This window comes from Phalacrocorax aristotelis, chromosome 13 (genome assembly GCF_949628215.1).
Source record: "Phalacrocorax aristotelis chromosome 13, bGulAri2.1, whole genome shotgun sequence".
Classification (NCBI taxonomy): Eukaryota; Metazoa; Chordata; class Aves; order Suliformes; family Phalacrocoracidae; genus Phalacrocorax; species Phalacrocorax aristotelis.
This window is the reverse complement of record NC_134288.1, coordinates 8,467,340-8,484,952: the sequence shown is the minus strand read 5'-3', so window position 1 is coordinate 8,484,952 and position 17,613 is coordinate 8,467,340. Positions and strand designations below refer to the sequence as shown.

At 40.5% G+C, this 17,613-nt stretch overlaps 1 protein-coding gene across 1 annotated transcript in view; it reads left to right on the top strand.

Annotated features, from left to right (window-relative positions):
* The first annotated feature begins 10,551 nt into the window (after positions 1–10,551).
* SULF2 (sulfatase 2) overlaps positions 10,552–17,613 on the top strand; it is a 167,683-nt gene continuing 160,621 nt past the window's right edge. Inside the window, exon 1 of the mRNA XM_075109215.1 lies at positions 10,552–10,642. The gene's annotated coding sequence lies outside the window, so the exon portion shown is untranslated. The remainder of the gene's footprint in view (positions 10,643–17,613) is intronic.

Sequence of the window (17,613 nt, the reverse complement as noted above, 5' to 3'; positions counted from 1 at the left end):
TAATAAAAGAGAGTAATCTAAAAATGCATATGCAACAAGACATAATCCATATTTTCTGGTTTTACAACTAGGTCAGCTGACCACAGTTCTTAGAAACTATGAAACTATGGGTCCCTTCCAACCTAAACCATTCTATGATTCTATAAAACCCCACTGCAGTTGATAAAAATGGAGACCTGAGTTTTGAGTTTTACAATCAAAGAGATGAAATATAGAAAACGTGATTTATTTATACATGCCTATTCTTTTTTGTCCAGAGCAGTTTTTGCCTGTTGCAATCACAAAGTGAGAAACACAACAGATGCAACTAAAAAGAATGTAATATAATTTATAAGCAATTCTCCTTCATATTCAGTTCTCTTATGCATTGTGCTAAGAAATAGGTTAAATAAACATATAACCAGTGTGCTCAGGCAGCGGGATGAAAGTTCAAATGATAACCTGCTCTCAGCAGGACTAAAATACAAAATGGATTGGGAATTTTATTGTTAATGATGTTTTCCTACATGCAATTTTCCTGCAAAACCATCTGTCGGAAATGAAAATGTTTCATTTAGGAGGTATTATAAGTTATTGTTTAAGCTAAAAAAATTTCAAGAAAGCATCACAAACATGTCACAACTCGGAAAAATCAAACCCAGAAATTAATCCACCCACGCAATGGCAGAAATTAATTTGAATTTTCTCTCTAAATCCTTACTGCTTCAGATAATGTTACTCTTTGTGATCCTTTTGCACTGCATTTGCTTATTGTCTTCTATGATTCAGTAGCCAGAATGCCATGATTTATGTATTTTAGGACCAAACTTGAATGTGTGGATGTCAAAGCTCTTGTCTTGTGAGGGCTCATTTCCCATACAGATTTAAGTTGCAAGCAGCACACAACAATTTTATATTTTCTGCAGTTATTCTTAGTTATACCATCACAGCATAGAAATACATATTATTACAAATAATTATAAATGTTTAAGTTTACATTCTGCCTGTAAAGACCACGATCCTTACAGCTGCTGTGCTTGGCATATTAAAGTAACTTTTGCTATACAAGTTTTGGGGATATAAGAATACTATTTGCCATACTGTATGGCATCATATATTGAAAAAGGATCCTATCTGGTAAAATATGTTTAATAAAAAAGACCTCTGCTTCATCGAACAGAGCTCTGCTGAAGGGAGAGCAGTGGGTGTTGTTTACTTCGACTTCAGCAAGGCTTTTGACACTGTCTCCCATAACATCCTCATAGGCAAGCTCAGGAAGTGTGGGTTAGATGAGAGGACAGTGAGGTGGATAGAGAACTGGTTGAATGCCAGAGCTGAGAGGGTTGTGATCAATGGGGCAGAGTTTGGCCCATAACTAGTGGTGCTCTCCAGGGGTCTGTGCTGGGTCCAGCCCGGTTCAACATATTCACCAATTACCTGGAAGAAGGGACAGAGTGTACCCTCAGCAAGTTTACCGATGGTACCAAACTGGGAGGAGGGGGTGATGCACCAGAAAGCTGTGCTGCCATCCAGCGAGACCTGGACAGGCTGGAGAACTGGGCCGAGGGGAACCTCATGAAATTCAACAAGAGCAAGTGTAAGGTCCTGCACCTGGGGAGGAACAACCCCATGCACCAGTACGGGTTGGGGGCTGACCTGCTGGAAAGCGGCTCTGCTGAGAAGGCCCTGGGAGTGCTGGTGGGCAGCAAGCTGACCATGAGCCAGCACCGTGCTCTTGTGGCCAAGAAGGCCAAGGGTATCCTGGGGTGCATTAAAAGGATTGAGGCCAGCAGGGTGAGGGAGGTTATCCTGCCCCTCTACTCCACCCTAGTGAGGCCACATCTGGAGTGCTGTGTCCAGTTCTGGGCTCCTTAGGTCAAGAAGGACAGGGAACTGCTGGAGAGAGTCCAGTGGAGAGGTGCCAAGATGATCAGGGGACTGGAGCATCTCTCTTATGAGGAAAGGCTGAGAGACCTGGGTTTGTTCAGCCTGGAGAAGAGAAGACTGAGGGGGGATCTCATCAATGCCTATAAATATCTGAAGGGTGGGTGTCAAGAGGATGGGGCTGGACTCTCTTCAGTGATGCCCAATGACAGGACAAGGGGCAATGGGCACAAGGTGGAACACGGGAAGTTCTACCTGAATATGAGGAAAAACTCCTTCCCTGTGCGGGTGCCAGAGCAGTGGCACAGGCTGCCCAGGGAGGCTGTGGAGTCCCTTCCCTGGAGACATTCAAACCCCGCCTGGACATGGTCTTGTGCACCCTGCCCTGGTTGTCCCTGCTCAAGCACAGAGTTGGACATGGTGATCTCCAGAGGTCCCTTCCAGCCCCTGCCATTCTGATTCTGTGATGCAATGGATTTGCCAGACAAAATTTTGATCCTTTTCCAAAAATCAGAACATGTTTTTTCACTCTGGGAAACTTCAATCTACTTTAATAGGATTTCATCTGAGTGAGGAATGGGTTAAAAATGAAACAATGGCCTGAGCATTTATCCCACAATGTAGTTTCTTTCGTAAGAACCATATATTGAAAACAACTGGGTGGGTTTCTCATTTGCTGCTCCTGCTTCCTAGAAGCTGCAGAGCTCAGTCCCTTCCCCCTTCATACACACATTCATATTTCTCTACTCTGCCAATACAAAATTAAAAGGCAAAATCTGAGGATTCATACAATTAGGGGTTACAGCTTGTGATGTCACTGTCATGGGAGCAGAAATGTCTTTAATCAGAAGTTCTTTATGTAACAAGAAAACTATTGAAATGGTTTATTTTTTCTGATGCTTTATATCAACATGACAAGCAGCAAGAAGAGCACAGCATGGGACTGTACACTCGTTTTCTACCCAAAGAAAGGGTATAGACAAAAAAGGATGTGTTATTGTGATGTCTCATTTGTGCCAAATACCTGTTTTACACTTGACAATCCAGCTTATATCTAAAGCTGTTTGACTTCAGCCCAATAGTCTGGAGAAAAGGAGGCTGAAGGGAGACCTTATCACTCTCTGCAACTACCTGAAAGGATGTTATAGCAAGGTGGCTGTTGGTCTCTTCTCCCAAGTTACTAGTGACAGGATGAGAGGAAATGGCCTCAAGCTGCATCAGGGCAGGTTTAGATTGGATATTAGGGAAAATGTCTTTAATGAAAGAGTGGTCAGGCATTGGAAGAGGCTGCCCAGAGAGGTGGTGGAGTCACCATCCCTGGAGGTGTTCAAAAAACATGTTGATGAGGCACTTCAGGTCATGGTTTTTGAGGCCATGGTGGTGGTGGGTTGACGGTTGGACCTGATGATCTTAGAGGTCTTTTCCAACTGTAATGATTCTATGATAACACTGGCCTGCCCATCAATAAAGGACGTGTTTATACAGACCCACATTGTCCCAAGAAAACTGCTACCTATATACAAATTTGCAACATAAAGACAGTGTATGTAAGTGTACATTCAGTGCATGTATTTGAGAATAGTAAAATCCAAAAGAAATCCTGCTTTTGCCTATATTCTCTGTTCCCTAGCAGAAGCAAATACCTTCAAGTCAACAATCCTTGAGACCCTGGAGGTTTCAAATATGGCTTCACACACATCAAGATGTATCTCACACATGCATGTCTGGCTTGAGACCAGATACTAAGTCAAAAAAGGAAAATGGCAGTTCTGTTAGAGATTTTTAAGTAGTAAAGGCTAGTAGCTATAATCCAGGTGTGACTGCGGTTCAAACTACATATCCCAAAGGTCAGTGATTTTAAGGCTCAGTACATTGAAACACAAGCAGCATTTGTAAGATACTGCCCAACAATATCTGTGGTATTGAACAGTTATCATAGCAGAGACAGTGGTAACCAAGGAAGCTTGAAAGATTTGCTGTATAACCAGAAAACCTAGATGCCAGAACATCAAGTTAAGGTGTCACAACAGTTCCTGCTCTTCTTAATATCTATGAACCTGTGCTTGTGTGGCCTAGCCTAGAGCTATACTGTTTATTATATCTTAGATCTTGAACAAGAGGCATGAAGAAAACGTTTAAATACAGCTTGTGAATTAACTTGTGTGAGTGAAGACATTTCTTGTTGCTGGTGAAGAGTGAAACTCAGATATGACTTAAAGTATTAAAGAGTACATACTTTTCTGTTCTTCATCTGCAAATTACAGATCCACTGGTTAACATACAATTGCACCTGCAGTAGAATTCTATATGTAAAATAAAACTCCCAGATACTATAAGAAAAAATTCCCAGTGATAACTATGTTCAATTCCTCAAGCATTTTTTAAGAATGCAGAAATTGCATTTTTGTTGATTGGTGTTAGTTTAGAAAAATACAAATAATAGGAAAGATCCATGCCACATACACATTCAGTCCACACCAAACATAAGTATCAGATCTATGCATAAATCTGCATATGCAACAGAGTAATTTCACAGGTTCCCTGTGCTCTCAGTCTCATTTTTAATTTGCCTTGTTTGAAATTAAATCATCAGTCATGAGACCTGTAACATATTTTATGGAATTATTTGATCTCTCCCATTAAAAATACAATTAAAGCATGTCACTCCTCCATACACATTGCATATGTATGCACAGGCATGATCTATTGGTACATTCACAACTTCTTGACTTTGGTGAAATTGCAAACCTTCATTAGAAAGGAAGAGACAGAGAGCCCTGGCAGTTTTCAGATCTTTAGGGGGTCATTTATTGTTGTAATAAATTTCATTTTTCTATCTGAAGGGTAGAGTCTAAACACTGTAATAGAGTAATATTGAGGTATTTATTTTACTTCATTTTTTTCTTTAGCTGAAATGCTAGCAAGGGAGTGTTTTTCAGCTTGGCAGGCAGCCAGACATTTCTCAGTAAATAATGTGAACGCTGTCCTGCAGTGTAAAGCTGTACATCTTTGCAAAAATGTTCAGTCCCCTGCTAGAGTCCAAGGAATCTTTGCTTACAAAGTGTGTCTGCAGAAGCTTCTTCAGCAAGCAACTTGGCAGAGATTTCTAAACTATATGAAGTTCTTTCTCCCTCTGTCTCTTTTTCCCCACTGAAATGACTTAATGTGTTCCTCCTCTTTAATATGCTTTTCCTTAACATACCGGAGAGAGAGGAAAAAAAATCTTCTATAGTCTAGCTAAGGTGTCCCAGGCTCTGTCTTCCACCCAAACCCTGAAAGATCTGCTCTGTAAGGTCTAGTGCCAGATTCACTACTGTTATCAAAGCAGGCATGCAATATATGCAATTGCTCAGAAAGTATCATTGGCAGGGCTCCATTATAACTATGTATACTTGAAGTATATAATGAGTGTACTACGCATTTCAAATTAAGAAATTTGGTTTAGTTGCCAGCAGCTGATGTTGTAAATAGGCTCTTAAAAGGGTAACTTTTGGATACATATCATTCAGATCACTCAGATTCCAGCTGACAAAGGCAGGATCAGTGTTCTTAGAAGCTGTAGAAGGTACAAAGCAAGTGTCCCATTCTTACCTAAGTGAAGGCAGTCAGTGCAAGTGATTGCATCCAGACAGGTGCATCTTGATGAATTGGACTGAAAAGGGAAACTTCACATTACAAAGGGATTGTGAACAAATTAAATCCATTTTAGGTTAAATGAATAAACCAATACAGTAAGTTTTGCTTTTGTGCACGTAGAAAGTCAGAAGAGAGAAGTAATTTCTGAGCATGTGTGGGTAGCAGAAGGAACTTGATGACTGTGATCCTTGCGTGAGTGTAGTAACCTGCTTTTATGTGTAACACATCAAAGAGGAAACTTAACTTGTGGAAAGAGATTATGAGGCTTTTTTTTTATCTCTGTGTATCATCTGGCACCTCAAGAAAGGAAAAGATTTACAGCCACTGTTAAACATGTTCCTTGTAGCCACCCAAATGGCATGCCTTCAGCAGCTATCACTCTGGTATTGCCCCTCTGCACGTCCTCACTTATCTGACCCCACAGCACAGTTCAGGCTTTAAAAGCCATAACAAAGCTCAACTGTTTAGTGGAAGGATTGCATGCTTTCTCAGAACTGAACAAAAACCACATTAATTAATCAATATTTGCAAAGCCCTTTGAAACAGAAAAGTGCTCTAGAAGCTACAGATTGTTGTTGCTGAACACTTCCCTGTTAGTGCTGGAGTTATGATCCATTTCCCTTAACGTGTTCTGAGTAAGGGGATATGAAACATGAGGTTGCAGTTACCAATTATGACAGTTATCAAAGAACATGCAAAAACTCACAGTTTTGACAGCTGTCTCTACACAGAAAGACTAATCTTGGAGTCAAATAAGCAGAGGTTTAGGCAGCTGTTTCCTTATGTACTTGTTGTACCTTCTGTTGCTATTGTTTTTCTTTTTTTCCCCTTCCCCTAACAGATACAGCTGTTTGCCAGCAGAAGGCATGGCCCTGTGGGATAGGAACATAACATTTCACTCACCATCCACTGGCATTTTCAGTGGTTAGCACTGTCCATCCATGTTTTTGTTTTCTCAGTAGTGTCAGCACCTAAATGACATTCCAGCTAGTTTCAGTTCTGCAGCCTCTGACTTTAATTTGTTTGTTGAGGTAAATATGCTACACTATCTAAATATAGGCTAGGTCTCGCAACATTTGAAATAGCACATTGATTTTCATAACAGTTCCTGAGTCATGACTGGCACATAACCAAACTAAAACAAACCCCAGCTTTCGACACTTTATAAAAAGTGGCAACATTCCCACAAATCTGCTTTGTCTTTATAACAAAGCAACTTCTTTATGACTAAGGCTCTAAGGTATGTTTCTGATTAGTTTATTCAATCCCAAGTTGTTTTTTTTCACTGGGAACTTAACATATTTCACATGGTAATAAAAAAAGGGGGGGGGTTAAAATTCAAACTTTGTCTTTGCACTCATATGCCGAGTTCCACTCTCATGGTTTTGCCTGGTTCACTTCAAAGAACAGCCTGCTGCAAGACCTGGAACTAAATCAGTGGCCCAAGTTCATGCTATTTGGTTCTTAGGGTTTGTTTTTGCGTTCACGCTAGTATTTAATTACTGATGCTATTAATATAACTCCATATATCTTTATTTGGAAAAGGGCAGTTGGCAAGCACAATCAGATGTGTTGGATTGATTAAGGTTAATGGATCTTCTAAGACATTAGGGATTTAAAAAATTTAATTATTGCAGCTAATGCATATCAATATTTTTAACTCTACTGAAAGCATCAGCCTAATAGATTGCATTTTGCTCAACTTTGCATAAAGAAAAGTTGTGGGAAGAAAGTTACAGGGTAACATGTACACACAATCTCTTGTTGGAAGGGACTTGAAAGCACCCAGTAAAACCAAAACTCTTAGTGCAAACACATAGTGTGGGAATGGCAAGAGATGTTGTTTTCTGAGCTTCTTGCAGTGATGAACACCTGCTGCGCATGGAAACCATACCAAAATAATTTTTGAAGAGTTTTCTTGGAGGTACCAGACCCCAGTCTCATTGAACTCTTGTAATAGGCACTGCAATCTTTTTTTCATGAAGAAAACAAACCTTTTCAGGGATACAGTGCTCTTTATCATGAACTCTGTGGAAAACCGTTCATTCTGCCTGTCTTTGGTCTCCTGAACCATAATTGCTTGCAGCTTTACCTCTGCACACACTGTTAATGCACTCCTTGACCAACTAGAAAAATAGGCTTATTCTCTAACAGAGAATGCTCTTTAACAGAAGATCTTTGATGATTTTAAGATGTTTGCTATAATATTTGACAAAAGTGCTGCTTAGTTTTCTAACCTCATTTTAAACACTATAGATTGCCAAGTATACACCGCTTAGAATGAAGCAGGAGAAAATACTGTTATGATGGCCGACAATTGGATGCCTATGTTGAAAGATGTTATTTACTAGTTCATTTGTTATAGTAATAATATGTTGTGAATTTATTAATCTAATAAAATGCACTTCTTCAAGTACGACTATCCCAGATCTCACGGATGAAAGAATGGTTCATCGGCAAGTTCACAAATTGCCCAGGGTCACATTCCAAGATAGTAGCAGGTGAAAATAGAGAAGAACGCCCCTGAACTGATGGCATGTTGCTGGTCTATTTGAATCTTGCCTTAATCACATCCATGACATACATGATACTGATGAGGTATGCATGCAGAATTTGTCATATTCTTAATCTATACAAAAAAGTAATAAAAACTGTAATGAGCCAGGGGAAAGAAGATATATTTTAAAACAGGTAAGCAAATGTGTTTGCAGCAGTTGTTTTGCTTCTGAAAGAAAAGACTTCACAGAGAAACATTGAGACTTAAGGCATAATTTTTTATATTTGACAGCAGTGGACTGAGACACAACTTACCTGTATATGCTTATGGATTCTGCCAAGATTTCTTGTACAACTGAACAAGTTATTTATATTTTCATTGTTTCAGAGGTGAGTTGTTTGCCTATGGACCATCCTTTGTTTGTCTTGTATATATGATGACAGCATGCAAAGCACTCAGATGAAGAGCATCTTTTTATGCGTATATTTGGTACCTAGAACAATTGGTTTAAGATGTTAGAAGGAGTTTCTATGTATTAACAAAATCAAACAATATCTCACAAAACTATTATGATGAGACTTGATTAGAACATATATGGGAATAACTTAGGCTTGAGAATAGTTTTGTATGATTAATAGAAGATTCACTAGCTACTATGTCATTCTAGTAATTATGACTATATAGAAACCATTCCTTAAAAATATTTTGCAATGACAAATTTTCCCTTCAGATTAGGCATTCCACATGAGGGCAAAACTTCATCCATCTGGATTCTTATAAGAAAAATCCAAATAATTTCATTTTGAGTATTTTTGATACTTTTTTGTAATAATAAGATAAATCTCAGCTGTGTTGAGATCCTTTAATGCAAAGACAAAGCCTTCCTAGGGGGTAAGAAACATATCCTATCTTTGAAATTGTCTATTTGGAGTAATCCATTGTACCATTTACAAGACACTTTTTAATGGCATTGGTATGGAATACATATTTCTTTACAATAATAGAGAAAGACCTACGATTAATTTAATTACAAGACTATCCAGCTATGGATAACATACATGTCAATGTGAAAAGATAACCTTAAAATTGGCCTAATAATATATCTCAAATCCTACAAGTCCTGCAAAATATATCTGGTCCCTACTCTGGTTTTAAACCCATAATTTAATGACACTGCTCCAATGAGAAATAAGAATCTGACAGTTTTGAAAAATGACAAAAATTAATTTAGAACTTGTGTTAACACATGCACCAAATGTACCTTTTTTTCTTTCCACAGCATGCATCTCAAGACTGTTTTGTTAACTTTAAGTTGTTGAATATTGAAAAGAATTTGCATCATTCTCTTGACACATCTTCATAAAAATATTACCCTGGAACCTCTTGAAATAAAATTAACTTCTCATTCCCTGGAATTTCTGTGGAGAATCAACTGAAAATTTAGGAACCTGTTAAAAAGTATGATCAGGGAGGTCTGTAACAAGGAAATGATTAATATAAAAAGAGAAGTAAAACAGGAATTATGGCTGTCTTTATGGAAAGTTTACACATGCACTGATCTGAACTACCACCTGATGTGGAGATAGGGACCCAAAATAGGTCCCAAAATAGGAGATAGGGACCCCGCACATAGGCTGTCCTCATGTTCATGGAAAAACCTTCACATTAGGAACGTGAAAGGCTAAAACTCAACACCATTAAATAGTGAAAGAGACTTTTGACTCTTTTGGAACAGCTTCTCCACAGGAGGTGTCTAAGAAGTCTAAACACAGACAGATTTTAGCCCTGCTTTATGCCCATTGAAGCAGGATGAGGCACCGCCGGCCTCCTGACACCCCATGGGGAGAACTCCGATTATTAAGCGGGAAGTACAGAAGTTTTATCAGGTCAGGACTTTATCCCCACCGACCTGAGGAGGATTAGACCCCACATGCACTTCTCTTTCTCCGATTGACACCCCACCACACACACCCCCCCACAGGGCCCCCCCGGTGCCCCACCTGGTACGCCTCTCGGGGGCTGCCTGGGGCGGTGCCGCAGCGCTCCCAGGGCACCCCGAGCCGCGCTTCTCGTCCCTCGCGCCGCGGCGGCGGCGGCGGGCCTTGCGGGAGGGCGGCCGGCAGGGAGAGAAGGAGCTGAGGGGTGCTGTGCGGGGGACGGGGCAGAGGGTGCCAAGAGGAGAGCGCTGAGGTGAGGGGCGCCAGCGATCCTGAGGGGAGCGGGGGAGGGGAGGCGGGTATGGCCGCGGCTCCTGAGGGTGCGGAGGGCAAAGAGCTGCTTGGCGGGGGGTCTAAAGCTTTCTGCTGACTACCCACCTCCTCGGCGGGGTGCTTGGGCGGGAGTCCCCCGGCGAGGGAGGCGGCCGCGCTTGGAGGAGGCGCCTCGCAACAGATGGTTAAAGCCGGCTGGCTCCTCGCCCGCGGCCCGCATTGGCCGGCGGCGCGGGAGGAAGGGCGGGAGGGAGCCGGTGCCGGCAGTGGCCGGAGGTGCGCGGCCCCGTGGCGGGGAGCGGAGCCCAGCGCCCCCAGCCCGCTCGCTTCCCGCGCCGCTGCTGAGGCGACCTCCGCCCCGGAAAGTCGGTCGCCTCGCAGCCGTTGCTCGCCGGCGGCCCCGGGCCACCTGTGAGTTTTCCGCCTGGCGGGTGCTGTAAGTAACGCTGGCTCCGTGCGCGGCCGGGCCGGGGCCGCCGGCAGGGCTCTGGCTGCGGGGGCGGGAGGCCCGGCGGGCTCGGCTCTCCCGGCTGCTGCCCGCGCTTGGGGCGGGCGAGCCGGAGCTGCCGGCTTCTCCTCCGGTTTAACCCGTACAGTAGGGAAACTAGGAAGGTGTGGGGGGAGATCCTCCCCCCGGCGGGAGCTGAATCAGTACCGGGGAGATTTTTATCACCTGTAAGGGAGGAAACCGCCGCTCCCTCCCCTCCGGAGGGGGGACACGACAGAGTCGCTTGTGGTGAATAATAACCGGGTTTTGGTCCTGGGCGCTCTGCGGGGGGGCTGTCAGGTGGGCAGCTGAGGTGCGGGGGAGGCGACTTGCCCAAGGTCACGCAGCGAGGCAGTGGCTGAGCTGGAAAATAACATGCGCTGTGCTAAAAACTTCTGGTGCCCAGTCCTGTGCTGGGCTGTTGAACAGCACTGCAGGGCTCCAGGCACAGGCGTGGTGGAGTTGTAGGTAGGTCTCTAATCAGGTTGGTGGATTTCTTCTGGCTTTTTTTTTTTCTTTTGTTTGTTTGTGTGGTTTCTGGTTTTTTTTTGTTGTTGTTGTTCTCCTTTAAAGCCTTATGTATCGATGTGAAACCGTGCAGGGGTGCAGTGTCTGTGTCATCTCACTGGCGAAAGCCTGTGAGGTGATGACACGGACTGCAGACACGTGAATGAGTGCATTTATGCTCTTGCTTTTCTGTGGCTAATGTTAAGTTTAACAGACTAACACCAGAAATTGTTGGTGAACAATATGATGCTTTTTCTCCTTTTTTTACTATGGCAATAAGTAATGTCTTTGCTGTTAACGGTGAAGGTCTTCTTATGCCATCAGACTGTAGTTGAGAAAAGTCCACTAATTGGTTAGGTGTCAGCTGTGCTCCAGAATTAATCTGCAGTGCAATAGCTTTTAGGCTCAATGCATGTGAGAGATGTAAAGTATGGTGGGCCATGCTTTAAGAACTTATGTACTGGAGTATAATGTGATTAAGAGTTCTCCAAAGGATGCAACTGAAGTAATTGTTTTAGTGCTAGCCACATGCATAACAACTCTCTCTCCTTCTCTAAATATCATTTTAATGAGTTTACACAAATATATTCTTCTGTAGTTTGTTCCCGCTAATGTTCAGTGTTTCTCTTGAGCTTCTCATTATGAGGAAGTAAAACTGACAGGTGTAAGGATGTTGTTTTGATTAAACATTTATGAGAGTCCTCCAAGTCAATCCTTTTCTTTGACTTTGATTGATCCTTGTGTTTCATGACATGTCCTGCAGCACTGAAACTTAAAAGTTTAAGCGTGCTGTTCAAAAACTAAATGTAGCCCCCTACCATCTTCCTCAACTTTACCTTAACTGTTCTGCTTGGTTTTGGGGGGTGGGAAATTTAATATAAGAGAGGCCTAGGAAAACACTTAAAATATTTGTGTAAACAGAATGGCTTTACTTTTAATCTGTATTAGGGAGTTCAGGTGAACTCTGGATTCTCATCAGCACAAATCATGGAATTCCAGGCAAGGTTCCTGGCGTGGCGGGGCATTCCTGCTATAGAACTTTTGTAGTTTGCATGTAGAGGGTTTTGTCTGTGTTTGCTTTAACCTAATTCAGAAAATGTAGTGTTATTCTCAAAGTATGTAATGGACTTTTTTTTTTCCTGGACTTTGGTATTTGCAAAAAACCCTTTTTGTTGTGTGTATGTTTTGGCTACGTAACACTCTTTTTTTTCTGCTTTAGATTCCTTGCGAGGAGTCTGATTTCAGGTAGTTTCTAGCTGAAAGTGTTTGCCCTTACTGTATAAAACTGGCTTGATTAGTCTGGTCTTTCAGTACCAGATCCTCCATAATTCCTTCTAAAGGGATAGGAAAATGTCTGTAGTTTTTCTACCTAAGTAGCTAATGTTATTAGACTAAACAAAACGTTAAGTTTTAGTAGATGATGCTTTTTATGGCTCTGTATGTTTTGTTTTTAAGTCTATGTATCCCACTGTTGTGACTTCCTTTCAAACATTTGTTATGAGGATCCCAGGTGAGAAGAATTATGGCTGTTCATCTACAAAAATAGAAGTCCAAATAGACTTAGTGATATAAAATTTTGAAACATAACTGATTTAGGTATATGAATAAGACCCTTCCTTCTTGCAAATCAGAAAGAAAGCAATGGAATAAAGCAAATACTTTTGCTGTGTAATAGTAGGTGCCTATTTTTGAGATGCTAGATTTAATACCTAGTATCTCAAAGAAATCCACAACTTGGAAAGGGTGTGGATTTTCTCTTCAAAATTGTTTTTAGAAGTAATTAATTTGAATTCTGGGCAGCTCAAACTTCTTGCTCTGTAGATAGCATGGAATGATTAAAATATCTTCCAAATAATTTTACCCCATCAGAGACACAATATTTTTTTTCTCCATTTTCCTCCCCACATCCTTTCCTCAGTCACCTGTATATGTAGCCTCACTGTGAAGTTCAGAATAGAGTAGAAGTAAGATCAAGAACTGCTACGAACCCATCAGAGAATTCTGGTTAAAGGCATTGGTGAGATCATACTTCTATGAGAAATGCTCTATGCCTTTGCCAATTTCCATGAAAAGTAGGTAAGACCTGACTTTCAAATTGTCCCTTGCAGTATCCTTGACAGAACACAGTCTCATTTTTATCAATATGCTGGGCAACTCTCTCAGGCTGGAGCGGACATTTTGGTGAATGAGATACAGGCCTACATTTCCAATATAAAAATGGATGTTCCTGTATGCTCGTGTTTTTGAGAGTATCTTGGGTTTGTTCCAGTACAAGCCGTAATTTAATTTGAAACCTGCAAAACTGTAATGAGTGGAGTTTTTGTTTGGGTTTTTCATTTTGCTTCGTTTCCCTCCCTCCCCATTAGTATTAGTCTGTAATAGACTTGGATTTTTGTTTAACTCTTGGAAATAATCTGAATTTCTCAGTATAGTTTGTTCTGGTTAACTGCTTCTCCTCCACCCATCCCCACCACCACACTGTTCACCCATTCTGTAATGATAATGCAAGTTTCAGAAGGGAGCGTTTCAACTAATTAGCATTCGGCCTCTGTAGGAGGAGAAAAGATGTGTGATATATCTGAATTCCATAAAAATGTTACTTTGGACTTGTCTCAGTGCTAAGTACAGCTATGCCTTTCTACAAATACAGATGCTGCAAGTGTAAAGGTCTTCAGCAAGAAGCAGCGTCCAACAAAGCATTGCTTCTGAGGCAGTAAGAATGTCTCAGTAAACAGAAATTTTTATCTTCCCTCTTGCAAGGAGTTGTACTTGAGTTCTCCTAATATGTGAAATGTATGCTCGTATTGTGCAGCTGCCCTGGGATCCCTCGTGCACGGATATACATGTTGGTGTCTACAGTGGTCTGTATCACAGTGAAATGTAAACTTCTGTTTTCTGTGTTATCACAGTTGTGTATACACTCGGGTAAGGCGCTCTTTTTCTTTTTTTTAAGAGTGAATGCAATAGTTCCACAGTTTAACCTAGACTCACTTCTGTGTTTGTGTGTATATATACATATATATGCATGTGTAAAAAAAAAATACAGCAATGTGTATGTATGTTTTTATTTTCTAAATCCTGGTGAGCAAAACTTCCAATTAGTGTTTGAAATAATGTCTTCTTTCTGCAGTTTGACTGTGGTAGAAAATATGTTTTGGTGCTCAGATTAGAATGACACTAAAGAAAATTATCTAGTGTGAAAGATCCAACAACAGAATCGGGAAACTTTGTTCAAGTGAAACTGTCTGTAAAGCTGAGTGAGATCCATAAAGCAGGTATGACTTTTAGCTTTACAACAGCCTCTTTTATACTTGGAACCTTTATAACACAGATAAGTTTCCTACATCAAATGTTTTTACTATCTAAACTTATGTACAATGAACAGCAGTAGCTAAATGATGACTTGATGATGAAGAAATACATACAGTGGTGTGCTGACATCTGTAACCTGGTCTTGTTATAGCAGTGATATTTTTGCCCCCTTTGAACAATGTAGAAGTTTTTTTGATGTAGTTAGTATCTGCAATGAGATTGTTCTAGATCTTAGTTTGTTATTTTGTATTTATGTTTATATTTTCAAGCAGTGGTTCACCTTCCACAGTAAAATCAGGATAGCAGCTCACAGTTCAGTGTGTTTAAGCAGTTTGTGGTGAAAGAAAAGGTTTTGATTTATAATCACTAGTACTAATTAGCCATGTTTAATGGATTGTTTATCTACTAGGCTGCAGAGTTGTCTCTAATCTGCATACAGTATTCTAAAATGAAAGTAATAACTTTGTGGTGATGGGGAAAAAACTGTAAATATCAATACTTCACAAGAAAAACTTAAATACTGGATGATGTCTCATGGCTTCAGAAAGACATGTCCTATTAGAAATAGGCAGCACCTTATTTTGAGTTCCTAAAAAAAGGTAATCAAATTGCCTGCCTTATTTGAAGATCTTGGACAGGCAACAATCAGCGTGAAAGGCTGAAATTATTATCCCTGAGATACGAAGTACTGTAAACAATGGCTCTACTGTGATCTGGCAGTTCTAGTTCTGACCATCTCTGTGGCAGAGTCATTAACTATGACTACCTGGTTTAATAGATGGATTGAGTGTATTTAAGAACTTGTGTTTTCTAGTAATATTTGGGAAAGGAAGATTGTGGATCTTAAAGATGCCGAAACGTGGCAGAAGCTAATGTTGTTATAATCTGGAAACCAAATAAGGAAAACTTCTTGTAAGATTTTGGTGTCTGCAGGTCCTGATGAATTGACCTGTTGCATAGATTTTCTTAGATCTGCTTATAGATTGAATATTTTTTTCTGGATTCTGTCTTCTATGTGGCTGAAATGCTAACAATGTGAAGTTCTTCATGCATCCTTCTTTGCAGTGTAATTCCAGCATGTTACCCAGAGTTACTGCCATTCCGTAGAGGGGAAGAACACAGGTCAAAAGGTGGAAGTGTGTTTTAGAGTGGGGATTTTGTTGTTTTGGTTTTATAGCTTTAATATAAGAATTCGAACCCAACACATCTTACTTCCGTGGCTGTGAAAGGAGTAATGATACGCAGTCTTGGAAATTGTAACTTCCTTCTAAGGAAGGTTGAAATACTGAAACCATAAAGCTCAGTGTACACCTGAAAACTCAAGTTCTGATTCTTCTTCCACACCAAATACTTGGTGGGACTCTTAAAAAATTATGGATTTAACATGAGCTGATCTTTGCAAAGCTTTATTGTTCAGTTTCCTCTCTTCCTTTTTCCCTGCTTCCTTTTTGTCTTAGTTAAAAGTAATAACAAGTTTATGTTGCATTGTTATCATAGTGTTAATTTTCAGCTGGGTGTGAAGTTATCTTATGCCTAAAGTAATAATAAAATGTATGGATAGTCTCTTTTTTAAAACACAATTACAAGATCCCGTCATCTGAATTTCAGTTTGAGTAGTGAACAAGGTAGTATTAAATGTCTGTATCCGGCTTGTCCAGTGATAGCAAGAAAAATCTTTGTGCTTTCCTAATAAGTCATATACCTGCAACCCCCAGTGACTTTGTGGAGGGCTACTGTAAAGAGTACGAGTGTTCATCTTTATTTTTTTCCTAGTAGTGTTTAAATGGGCATTTCAATACATGGGCGTGCATAGTGTCCTCTTTCTCCCATTTTTAGGTAATCTGGGGAATTAATCTCTCTAATCCGTAAACCACTTCTGATGAACCTAGTAACATCTAGTAGGAAATAACAGGAAATAGTATTACTATATTGGGGGAAAAACTGCATATTGGTTGGTATAAAAAAAGTAAAACTTAAAAATGGATGTCCTTTGAGAACTTAGGGCTTTGTTCTTGCTCCAACCTGTTGCTCTTTCCTAAAGTGTCTTAGGGACCTGAGGAAATATCTCAAATATTTGAGGAAGTTGGGGGTTTATGTATGTATGAAGTAAATTGAGAACTTTGTAAGGTGCAGACTGTTTCTAGATCGTGCTGTGTCAGGAACATTGTTCTTTCATTATGCTGGGATTTAAAATCCTTTTAAACTATAGACTTCCAAATCTCACTGTGCCAGGCATGTGATACGTGCCTTGAGCGTCAGTTGTTGGGAATATGAGTGTTCCTAGAGATTCATGACTTTGGGAGAGATGAAGGCCTCTCTCGGAGAAAGGCGCATGGTAAGAAAGGACTAGTACAAAATTAGATGGGTTACCTAATGGACTGGTTGCTTTCTTTGGCTCAGACCTCAGTTTAGGGTGTTCTGAAGAAGCTGTCCAAGTTACTTTCTTGTGGTATTGATGTGTTTGAATTAAGAGATTTCACTGTGGTATGTATGTATTACAAAACTTAAAGCTATACTGGGTCTACTTAGGTGAGCAGAACAGGGTGAAATCTAATAAAATTGTCTCTGCGCTGTTCAGGTATTCAGTCAGCTTGGTCAGATAAGAATTCAGACAAGTTTGAGGCAAGTTCTGAATGGTTGTCACTGCTTAGTAATGCCTTGGTTCCAGAGCATTTCTCTGTGTTTTTGGGTTTGTTTTTTTTTAATGTGTGTATGTGTCTTTTGTGTTAGTTTCTTTTTTTCCCCTAACTTCACTACACAGTGAATCAAATTCATCACCACTTTTCACCATCCCTGTACTCTTGCAACCAATGTACAGCTTGTGCCTTTGGGTAGGGAAAGAAGAAAAAGCCAGCTATGTTGCTGACTAATGTTTAGAATTATCAACTTGGATTTTTAATAAAAAATATGCTATATGTATCTGTTACTAATCAGGTTAAGGGGAATACCTGTTATTGATAAGTGCCCGATGAACATCCTGAAGTTACCAGCTCCTCTTGTTGCAAATTAATAGCTTGCAATTCCCTTCACCCACCCTTATTTTTGCGTATATTCCATGCACAATTGGGTTTCTGTGTTATTAATTCTGTTTAAAAAAAAAA